Raw genomic sequence first — 12,751 nt, forward strand, 5'->3', positions numbered from 1 at the left:
CAACACTGTGCACCGAAAACAAACCAAATTATGAAATCTGTGTGAAATGAAGCACTTTGATGACATTTGCTACTGTTCTACTTAGTATTCTTTCACCATCTTTCCCCTATGAACACAGTGCCTTTTAGATGCTCTTTCTTGACCTCTACAGTTGTTACTGTTCGACATAACAACAGTTTCAACATTGTCAAACCATTTCACAGTGACACCATGTCTCAGGCAATGTTAGGCCACTGCCAACAAGTAGCAAGTAACCTGTGCTGACAACACATTACAGCCCTGCCATAAACAATCATCGTCTCGCTGAAGCAAAATGGCAGTCAAATTAGAGCAGAATATGTAACAACATGCATAGTAAATTGGCCTAGCAGCTTGCTAAACAAAAACGGGGCAGCAGTCACACCCCATATTCAGAGCAACAACTGTGCCACATTGTCCATGCTTGTGTTGGCCAGCAGTTGAACAAGAGCCTACCTTTAGCCATCACGATTCCCTGTGGGGACGAGTAAGAAACTTTCGTCCCCTGTCCTGTTTTCAGCCTACCTCAATTCCTACTCTCTCACTCTGATGCGGATTCAGAGAAGGATGCCAGATCTTTGTTTTCACAGATGAGGAGTAGTATATTTAAAATAGAACAAGATAGGCAGACACAACGAAGGTCCAGCTACACATTTACAGTAGGGAGGAAACCTGACCCATCATGCAAGTGACATTTAAGAAATAATGAAATCAAAGCAAAAGATGAACATCTAATTTTCTTAAATGGTAAGGAAAGAACTACCCATCATATTAGGGGCATAAGATGAGAGGCTCTGGATTCACTCAGCAAAATCAAAAACCACATTGTGAGTTGAATGTGAAAAGGATTTTCCTTGCCTCAGTTCTCCATCATGCTGAGAGGCAGGACTGGTTAAAGATGTTGAAGTACTTCCCATATCCACCATGAATTTGAAGACTATGATAGGGAAAAGCAGGATTAATCACACACAGAAAGGAAAAACGCACAGTTGGGAGGAAAATGGACTACAAAAATCCCAGGCTATCCCCATAAATCCCTGACTAACATCACAGGAAGCACAAAGGTGTCATCAGCCAAGGTGATCTGTTTTCTGAATGCTAGTGAAGAGTACTAAGCGCCAAGACCCTGATGTGGCCTTGACAGACAACTCTCATATTTCATTCTGACACTGACTCCTTAAGCACAGTAGATGCGATAGTGTGGCAGGTTCTTGGCAGCTTGAAAGCTGTTTATGGCTATGGGCCACGGGAAGAAATCAACCTTCAGCCACTATAAACTCTCCCTTGATGACTGAGGTAGGAGGGAAGGGGCATCATCATAGTTGCCCACTTGACCCTCATTTCCCCTCATGCCACCCTGCCACATCTACATGCATTTCCTTCAGTGGAAGCTGAAGAAGAGGGAGCCTTAGTTTATTAACCCAACACACTGCAAATCTAATTAAAAGTCAAATACACAATACTCTCTTCAAAATCCAAGTGTTCTTTACAGAAACATCAAGGAGGAAAGGAGCAGAGCAGAATGGCCCCACGAAGATAATCAGGATTCATCTTTAGGGACTTGTACCTGATTACTCACAGCTCATTATCAGTGTTCTGTGTGGTAGGAGAACACCTAGAGACCACATCATTAGCATCCTACACATTCATTATGCCACAAATGGAAACACCATAACAAAGCAGCCCTGGTGTTCAGGGAAAGATAAGATTTCAATCCCTAGTTTCAGAACACTTATGTCTATTAAAGTTTTCAGCAAAAATGGTGTTAAATATGGGAGAGAGTTACAGGCTGTTTTTTTCAACCCAAGACCATAATTCAATGATTAATAAATCCTGGGCATTACTCTTTTTAGTGTATACAATTAAAACCCCTGGAAAATGGTTTATTCTTACATTGTTAGTTTTGACAATACAAAGTCAATGGTGCTCTTGATAAACATAATATAGTATAAAACAAAATAAGGATCTAATGAGCTATCTAAAAGTTACATTTCTTTCCATAAACTGGCTGAAATGAATATCAATGCCCTCTAAATCAAAGCTAATACAATGCTAAGGCAGAAGAACTCAAACTGTGTAATGTGAATATCCTTTTGAAGGACATTATTATGAAACCATCTCTGGAATAAAAAATTTCTAGGCAGCCAAAGTCATAAAATACATCTTTGAGAAAGCTTTGCCTACCACAGGTCAGAAGGCTCATCTATTTTTAGGGCTCTGGTTTGGAGTGCAAATTTCCATAAAAGTACCACATGGACAGAATTAGAAAAAGGAGGGAGAATTTCTTTTATCCTTAATTTTTTACCAGTTAATTACTCCTCATTTGTTTTATAAATGCCAACAAGGTGATTCTGTGTTCTATAACACCCACTGTATTCCATAACTGGATTTTGGAAGGTAGGTAGAATAAACCAGTCTCTACTGAGACTTAGTCACTCTTCCTTCTAAATTAGGAATTTCAACTACAGCATTAACCAGGTTTGGGAATTAAAACAGTACAGTAGGCAAAAACTCAGCTACTTCATTGTGTTCTAATCATCTTATTTCCTTTAACAGATATAAAAGAACTATCTGTTTGGGACTGTGGCTATACAACAGAAGATCTAACAAAATTAACACTTGTGGGACTAGCCCTTTTAGAACTTATAAACTAGTAAAGGACAGAGTCAAAAGAGAAAAATAAAGGAAAGTTCATGGATGTGGTATTTTTTTGTCTTTTGAAAAAAATTGCCCCAAAGGAATGGCAACACTTGAATGTGTGTAAGTGGATGGCATCTCAGGTCCAGAGAGCAAGGAGAGTAAATCATACCCACAGAAGCACAGAAGTGCTTAAGAGAACACTAAGTGATTACATTTGGTTGCATCAGCAGTTTTCCAACTTGATCAGGTTACAAAGCACCTGAAATTCATGACGCACTCTGCAAAACAAGAAGCTAGTTGTAGAGCCTCATAGAATAATGAATTATTAATTCTACTTAAGAAGAAGGAAGAATATATTTGAAAGTGTTTCGGCAAAGACTAGAAAGGAAGAAGAGATTTAAATTACACTAATGCTTACCTTTTTATTTTGGGGTATAGAACATACTTACTTGATTTTTATGTTAGAATATTGTGGATCAGGTTTCAGAGCCAGTGACTGGCACTATGACACTTCCCAGGCTTATGCCATGGGAGATAAAGTACTAAGAAGGATGCTTCCCTGAAAACAAATAAAAAAAACTACATCAAATTGTAAGATGTTCTTATGATCTGTACCAATGAGTTAGACAGCAAGTAAGCAATGGAAATATGGAAAATTAAAAGATTGCAAAACAAACTGTTTCAGTTTTTGCTTTTATCTTAAGAGTATTTTTGAAATTGAGTTGAATTTTGGCTTTTGTTTTGAGTCTTTACAAAATGAACCCTCAAGAGAATACATAGCACAGGTCGCACCCAAGCTAAGTAATCGTATAGGAGACTTCTCAACAGAGCTGGGCATAAAAGTCCTTCATATTCAGTACTAGGGGAACAAGGAATAAACTACCTTCCCACTCAAATAAATTGCAATAAAACTTCCATCTCAAATGTTACTGAAACACAGCAGCAACAACAAAACTGTTCTGATAAGGAACAATAAGAAACTGACCCCCTGTAATTTTGAAGATGGAGTTTACATGTAGTGGTCTGAAAAAATCTCAAACTGAGATTATAATAAGGTCCCATATTGGCAGTTTTGCTACAGGCATGAAAAGAACCAAAAGTCTGGTAAGAGCCATCTTTACACAATATATTACACAAAGACTTACAGAATTCCAGAAATATGAGCTTTTGCAATGAAACAATAACCAAGTAAAGAAGCACAATAGGATGAGTGAATGATGCCACACATTTTATGACCAAGAAAATACACTGCATTAAGGAGAGTCTTTTAATCAAATGATGCTGAAAAAGCTGGATATCCACAAGTAGAAGAATGAATGAGAAACTTCTACCATATATGAAAATGAACTCAAAATGGATTGCAGACTTAAACATAAGTCCTGAAACTGTAAAATTCCTAGGAAAAAACATGGGAAAAAATACTTCGCAGCATTGCTCTGGCCAAGATTTCTTGGATATGACACTGAAGCACAGGTAAGCAAATCATAAAATAAAACAAAACAAAACAAAACAAATGACAATGAAAGTCAAACAAAATAAATGGAAATGTGTGAAATTTAAAATGCTTCTGCAAAGCAAAAGGAATAATTAACAGAATGAAGAAACAACCCACAGACTGAAAGAAAATATTTTAAAACTATGCATCTGATAAGAGGCTGATACCCAAAGTATGTGAAGAACTCACACAACTCAATTAGCAAGAAAAAAAATAACTTGAATCAAAAATAAAATGGGCAAAGAACCTAAACAGGGACTTCTAAAAAAAAGACATACAAGTGGGTAAATGTGAAAATATGATCATTAACACTGATCATCAAGAAAATGCAAATTAAAACCACAGTGAGATATGAGCTCATATCTGTCAGAACAGCAAGATAAAAGATGCTGGCAAGGGTGTGGGGGAAAGGGAGCCCTTGTGCACTCTTGTGCACCATTGGTGAGAATATAATCTAATGTAAACATTATGGAAAGGAGTAAGGAAGCTTCCTTAGAAAACTAAAAGCAGATTTGCCATATGAACCACTTATGCCATATCAGACCAAAGACACTGAAACTAGCATGCCCAGGAGTTATCTGCACTCCCAGGCTCAATGCAGCATTATTTACAATGGTTAAGGTACGGAAGTAATCTAGATGTTAATGCTAATGAAAACGGTTACAGAAAACATGGTGCATATGCACAATGGAATATTATTCAGCCTCAAAAGGGGGAAAATCTTGTCATTTGTGATGAAATGGATGAACCATAATGTTAAGTGAAATAAATCAGACACACATTGGGGCTGGGGATTTAGCTCGGCGGCATAAGCACCTGCCTTGTAAGCAGGTAGTCGTGAGTTCGATCCCTGGTACCGATAAAAAGAAAAAAGACAAAAAAACAAACAAACAAACAAAAAACCAAATAAATCAGACACACAAGCTTACATATCACATGGTTTTTCTTATATGAAAGCCCCAAAGTATAAATAAAGAGCAAAATAAAACATAGATGATAGGAAGTACAGAGGTAGCTCTCTCTCAAAGGAGAAAGGGATTAAGAGACAGTGTAATTAGGAGAGGGGAGGGAAAAGGACAAAAAGGGGAACTAGGGTGTGTTATGTAAATGAGCCCTCTCTACACGAGGAATGTAAAAATAATGTATGTAAACATGTACAAAAGAAGAGAGAAGGAAATCAAGAGATAGATGAAGGGGGAAAGAAGGAAAGGGCACAGGGACATAAAAAGAAATTAAGCCCAATCTGGCCGAACTCTCTCCCTTGCCTGGGGGCTAGGCAGAGGCTTCCTGTGGGGACCAGTAGAGTGGAGGCAGAGAATACTGTCCCAGCCTGGAAGAATTCTCTCCCTTGCCTGGGGGCCAGACCACAGTTTCCTGCCAGGAACAGTGAGTCCGGCCAAGCCACAGAACCCGTCCCAGCTTGGCAGACCTCTCTCCCTCACTTTGAACAACACTTAAAGCTCGAAAATATAGGAAAATGACAAAACAAAAGACCAAAATGCAATCTCAAACATCCAGCCCATCGCAAGAAAGCCTAGGAGCCATGTGCATAGAAGAAAATATATGCCACATACCTGAAATAATAGTAACTGAAATAAAGAAGCAACTCTGTGAAGCCTTAAAGGAATTCAAACTAGAAATAATCTCTCAAGTAAAAGAAGAAATGATAAAAGAAATGAAGGAGATGCTGAACATATCTAAAGAAGACACAGTTAAAAAATTGGACGAATTAAACAAAAAGAATCCCTGGATAAACAATATAAGAAACAAACAGAATATATAAAGCAGATGCTAAGAGATATACAGGAAATCAAAACTCCATTGAAAGTTGTAAAAACCGCCTCAATGAATGTGAAGATAGAATTTCAGACATCGAAGACAAGATTGCAGCCAGTGAACAGGAACGGAAAGATCTTTTAAAAAAAACAAGAAATCAGGAAATAACAATTCAACACCTGCAAGATGATGCAAAGAGGAACAACATAAGGTTGATAGGGATAAATGAAAAAGAAGGGGACAACATAAAGGATGTTAAAGAGGATATTTAGAGAAGTAATAGCTGAATATTTCCCAAACACGAGATTGGAAACTGATATCAAGATCAATGAAGCATATAGAACTCCAAATAGCCATAACCAAAATAAAACTATACCCAGACACGTAATAATGGCCATCCCAGAAATCGAACAAAAGAATAGAATATTAAAAGCTGATAGAGAGAAAAGACAGATCACCTATAAAGGAAAATCTATCAAATTCATAGCAGACTTCTCAGCACAAACAATAAAGTCAAGAAGAGCATGGAGTGAAGTATTTGATATCCTAAAGGAAAATGATTTCCAACCTAGACTGACATACCCTGCAAAACTGTCCTTCAAAATCGATGGAGAAATAAGATACTTCCATGACAAAGAACAGCTGAAAAACTACATGATTACCAAGCCAACCATGCAAAGAATACTGAAAGACAGCACAGATACATTTAGGAAAAAAAACAATAAACAAAGCAGACAATTAAACAGAACAGAAAGATAAAGATGCAACAGTCGAAAGATAACATGTCATCAATAAACCAATATATAACAGTTATAACCATTAATGTAAATGGTCTCAATGCACCAATTAAAAGAAACAGACTGGCAGAATGGATCAAGAAACAAAATCCAATCATATGTTGTCTACAAGAAACCCATCTAACCCAAAAGGATACTCACAGACTGAAAGTCAAAGGATGGAAAACAATACTTCATGCAACAGGAATCCAAAACAAAAAAGCGGGAGTAGCTATTCTGGTTGCAGACAATGTGAACTTCAAGCGAATAATGATCAGAAGGGATAAAGAAGGTCACTACATACTGGTTAGGGGAAAACTCCAACAGGAAGTTTATATCTTAAATATATATGCACCAAATACCAAAACACCCAGTTAGATAAAATAAGTACTAACAGAAATGAAAAACCAAATTAGCAGTAACACAATTCTAACAGGAGATCTTAACACACCATTGACACCAATGGACAGATCAACCGCACAGAAAATCAGCAAAGAAATAAAAGAACTGAATTGCACCTGTGAACAAATGGACTTAATAGACATATACATAGTATTCCACTGAACAACAATACAATACACGTTCTTCTCAGCAATACATGGGTCATTCTCTAAAATAGATCATATATTAATTCACAAAACATATTTAAATAAATGCAAAAGGGTTGAAATTACCCCTTGCATGCTATCAGACCATAACGCTATGAAATTAGAAATTAATGATAAAAGATACTGCAAAATTCACACAAACACATGGAAAGTGAATAACACACTCTTGAGTAATCAGTGGGTCACAGAGGAAATTAAAGAAGAAATTAAACAATAGCGACAAACAAATGAAAACACAAATCCAACTTACCAGAATCTGTGGGATGCAATGAAAGCTGTCCTCAGAGGAAACTTTATTGCACTGAGTTCACACATCAGGAAAACAGAACAAATACAAATAAATAAGCTGATGTTACATCTCAAACATCTAGAAAAAGAAGAGCAAGTCAAGCCCAAAGCCAAAAGAAGTGAAGAAATTATAAAAATTAAAGCAGAAATCAATGCAATAGAGACTAAAAAAAAAAAAATCCAAAAAAATAAATGAATCAAAGAGTTGGTTCTTTGAAAGAATAAGTAAAATTGACAAGCCCCTAGCCAACCTTATTTTAAAAAGGGAAGAAAAAGCTCAAATTCAAAAGGAATGAAAGAGGAGAAATCATTACAGACCCTATAGAAATACAGAAGATCATCAACACCTATTTTGAAAACCTCTGTGATAACACAGAGGAAACAGATTCCTAGAAGCATACAAAGTACTAAAGCTAGATCATAAAGATGTAAAACTGCTGAATAACCCAATTTCTATTAATGAAATTGAAAACGTAATTAAATCTTTACCTACAAAGAAGAGCCCAGGCCCAGACGGATTCACTACAGAATTCTACAAGAAATACAAAGAAGACCTAATGCCAACACTCCTCAGACTCTTCAATGAAATTGAAAAGGAAGCAATCCTTCCTAAATCATTCCTAGAAGCAAATATTACTCTAGTACCAAAACCTAAGAAAGACCCAACTGAAAAAGAGAATTACAGACCAATCTCCCTAATGAACACAGATGCAAAAATCCTCAATAAAATATTGGCAAATAGGATGCAGCAAATCATCAAGAAGATCATACACCATGACCAAGTGGGATTCATCCCAGGCATGCAGGGATGGTTCAATATACGTAAATCAATAAATGTAATACAGCACATCAATAGAGCCAAAAATAAGAATCACATGATTATTTCTATAGATGCAGAAAAAGCTTTTGATAAGGTCCAACATTCATTTATGATAAGAACCTTGCAGAAAATTGGAATAGATGGTCTTTACCTCAATATAATAAAGGCCATCTATGACAAACCAACAGCCAATATCATACTAAATGGCCAAAAATTGAAGGACTTTACTTTAAAATCAGGGACAAGACAAGGATATCCCTTATCACTGCTCCTATTTAATATAGTACTGGAAATACTAGCCAGAGCAATTAGACAAGAGAGAGAAATAAAAGGCATAGAGATAGGAAACGAAGAAGTTAAGCTATCATTATTTGCAGATGACATGATACTCTATATAGAATATCCCAAAAACTCCATTGAAAGACTCCGAGATATAATAAATTCAGTAATGTAGCTGGACATAAAATCAATACTCAAAAATCAATCACTAACAACAAAGTCACAGAGAGAGAAAAAAGAGAAGCCACACCCTTCACACTAGCAACCAAAAAAATGAAATATTTAGGAATTACTCTCACAAAAGAAGTGAAAGACCTATACAGGGAAAATTATAATACACTGAAAAATGAAATTGAAGATGATCTCAGGAAATGGAAAGACATCCCTTGCTCATTGATAGGAAGAATAAATATTGTGAAAATGGCCATTCTCCAAAAACTTTTATACAGAGTCAATGCAATCCCGATAAAAATACCATGAACATACCTCATACAACTCAAGAAATCACTCCTAAAATTGATCTGGAGCGAGAAGACACCTAGAATAGCAAGGACAGTTCTAAGCAGCAAAGGCAAGGCAGGAAGTATCACAATCCCTGACTTGAAGTTATACTACAAAGCAACCGTAGTAAAAGCAACATGGTACTGGAACCAAAACAGAGCCGAAGATCAGTGGAATAGATTAGAAGATACAACCACAACTACAAACACACTCAACCACCTTATCTTCGATAAAGGGGCCAAACATGTTCACTGGAAGAATGACCGTCTCTTTAATAAATGGTGTTGGAAAAACTGGCTCTCCATATGCCGAAAAATAAAACTAGACTCATGCCTATCACCATGTACTAAAATAAAATCTAAATGGATCAAAGATACAAATATTAAAACAGAAACACTAAATCTATTGGAAGACAAATTGGGTAAAAACCTTGAAGACATAGGAGTAGGTACAGAATTCATGAATAGGACTCAAACTGCACAGGAAATATTCCCAGAGTCAATAATTGGGACCACCTCTTATTAAAAAGTTTCTGCACATCAAAAGAAATCTCCAGCATAGTGAAAAGAAAACCCACAAACTGGGAAAAAATCTTAGTGAACTGCCCCTCAGACAAAGAACTTCTGTCTAAAACATATAAAGAATTTTAAAAAATCAGACCCCAAAATTTAAAGACCCAATCCAAACGTGGGCATCTGAGATGAATAAACAATTTTCAGATGAAGAAATACAAACGGCAAATAAATATATGAAAAAATGTTCATCATCATTAGTCATTAGAGAAATGCAAATTAAAACCACACTGAGATTTCATCTCACTCCTGAAAGAATGGCCAAGATCAAGAAAACCACCAACAACAGATGCTGGAGAGGCTGTGAGGAAAAAGGAACTCTCCTGCACTGCTAGTGGGAGTGTAGACTAGTGCAACCATTGTGGAGGTCAGTCTGGAGATTTCTCAGAAAGCTGGGATTGGTAACACAATTTGACCCAGCTATTTCACTTCTAGGCATATTCCCAGAAGAACTGAAAGTATCATACCACAGTGCTGTATGTGCACCCATGTTTAGAGCAGCACAATTTGTAATAGCCAGATCTTGGAAACAACCTAAGTGTCCATCAACTGAAGAATGGATAAAAAGTTGTGGTATTTCTATACAATGGAGTACTACTCAGCTATAACAAATGATTACATTGAGACATTTATAAATAAATGGACGCAGCTTGAGACCATACTCATAAGTGAAATAAATCAAACTCACATGTACAAATATCGAATAGCTTCCTTAGTGTAAGAAATGATAATAATACATATGTGATAATCATGATTTCCAATCATATTGGTTTGAAGCCATATAATGTATTCACTCATTAACTGGAATGGTTATAACCTGGGTTTTTTGATTTTAGTATCTGTGATAGTTCGAATGGCTATTTTCAAGAATACAACACAACATACAAGCTAATGCTGATTTAATAGCATCTTGTTTTGAAGTCCCATCAAGCTGTTGTACATCTGTTTCCACTGGTTTTAACATGTTGTATCTTACTATATTTTACTATATGCGATAGTATAAACAAAATTTTTTATAGGCAAAGAGACAGTATAAAAACCGGTTTGTTTTCTATTAGCTGGTTCTGAATATCCTGTAATTCTTTCATTCTCTTGAATGGCTTCACACTGTCTTGATATGCTTGATGCTATAGCATACGAAGTTATACTCAAATAATTCAAGGAAAGAGGCACTACGGTGACTACTATTATGTTAGATTATCTGGTGGTGAAACACAATGATGCTTAAATTGTTGGGTTCTGACCTGCGTTGTACTATTACAATGTCTTCTTTTATCTCAATCTTCACCCCACCTTTTAAATTAATCTATTTTTTTTTTCATTTTTGTTAATTAAGGAAAAACTAAATTAAAAAATAGTGGGATATATTATAGTAATTTTTTTGTTTTCCTATTAACCTGATTTGAACCCCAGTATTGCTCTCCCCATCTTGTTCTGTCTGATTATACTATATTCTATTTTGTTTGATAGTATCAAGTTTGAGGGTATAGGCAACCACTTTGAAGGCAATAAGATAAACTATGATGCCCATTATGGTTTGACTATTATCTTTTTTTGAAGTCCTGTAAGGTCTCCAGTGTAGGTTTTATTGGTCTTGTTCTGTACTGTTTTGATCAATTCTATTATACCTGATGATATAGGCAACTCAATTTAAAAATAGCAAGAGGCACAATGGTAACCACCTTTGATCACCTGGTATTCTATTTTTGCATCATGTACTATGCTCATCCTTCTGTTCTAACTGACTCTGTTTTGCTTAGTCACATTTGGTTCTATTCTCTTCAAAAAAAGTAATAAGAACTGTGGGAGTAATAAAACCCAAAAAGTGTAACTGGTATTGTAAATAAGAGAGGAAAGGAAGGTGGACTAAGGGATATAACCACAGGTATGTTTGAGTGTGTAGGATGGAAAACCATATTACTAAGCTTTTGTTGGATCATTGAATGGAACTGTCTCCAGTATCACTGTATGAATGTCCACTTTATATGCTTTAATTTTATAATTTGGACAACTGTTTCTAAGAAGACAATATGTAACCTATTAACTAGTGATTTTTTACTGTATATTTTTTTTCTTGAAATTCTGTATTATTTGTACCCTTTTATTGCTTTGTTTTTTTATGGCCTTTCTTTTTCTCTTTAAATAAAAAAAAGGAATGAAGATGTATTATGTACATGTACGAATTCTCCATAAGGAAGGTAAACATTATGTACTACAAACATATACTAATATAAGAGACAAAAATGAATATAGAAGACATTGTAAAAAATGAAGTAAACCCAGCAGAAAAAGACAAATTCCTTGTGTCTACTTCCATTTAGAATCTTAAAAAGTTGAATTCATAAATGGAAAAAGCAGAAAGACTATCACCAGAGAATGAACCAGGGAGAGGAAAAGAGAATGGAAGCTGTGTTTTATTTTGGTTGCTGGGTATCAGTGGTTGAGCACTCTAGGTAAAGCCACTCACTAAGCCATATGTCCCCAGCCCCAAAAGAAGCTGTTGACCAAAGGACAAAGTTTGAATTACACAGAAGAACTAAGTTTAAGTGATCCATTGCATACATTGATAATTATAACAAATGATAATGCATTGCATATTTTAAAATTATTAATTTTAAATGTTTTCAAAATGTTATATATATGAGGTGAGAGATTCATTCGTTAACTTGATTTAATCACTCCACGTTGTAAACACGTATCAAAACATCACACTGTACACCTATAAATACATGCAATTGTTTTTTATAAATTAAAGATCAAATTAAAATTTTTTTAAAAGAGGAAAGGTAGATTTTTGCTTACAATACTGAAAACTCATAAATGTGGGAGAGGTTCTGGAAATGTAAAAATATTTGAATTTTATAACTATTCTGTTATGACCAGATTAAGCAATTTTTATCAATGGACACTCAACACTGGGCATAATTCTGATGATTAACAAGCTAATTGTACATTTTAAAAGCATCTTCTGAAACACT

General features: G+C 35.6%; 1 protein-coding gene and 1 long non-coding RNA gene across 11 annotated transcripts in view; both read right to left on the reverse strand.

Moving 5' to 3' along the window:
* Positions 1 to 12,751, reverse strand: part of Auts2 (activator of transcription and developmental regulator AUTS2) — a 1,133,580-nt gene that overhangs the window by 470,978 nt on the left and 649,851 nt on the right. The gene's annotated exons all lie outside the window — the stretch shown is intronic.
* The window catches only part of LOC134472286 (uncharacterized), a 111,043-nt gene that overhangs the window by 66,853 nt on the left and 31,439 nt on the right, over positions 1 to 12,751 (reverse strand). Inside the window, exon 1 of the long non-coding RNA XR_010042141.1 lies at positions 1 to 12,751. This exon is cut by the window's left edge and continues 63,171 nt beyond it; it is cut by the window's right edge and continues 31,439 nt beyond it. This is a non-coding gene — a long non-coding RNA (uncharacterized LOC134472286).

This window comes from Cavia porcellus, unplaced genomic scaffold, assembly GCF_034190915.1.
Source record: "Cavia porcellus strain 051 isolate PalLab524CR breed Dunkin Hartley unplaced genomic scaffold, mCavPor4.1 scaffold_23, whole genome shotgun sequence".
NCBI lineage: Eukaryota > Metazoa > Chordata > Mammalia > Rodentia > Caviidae > Cavia > Cavia porcellus.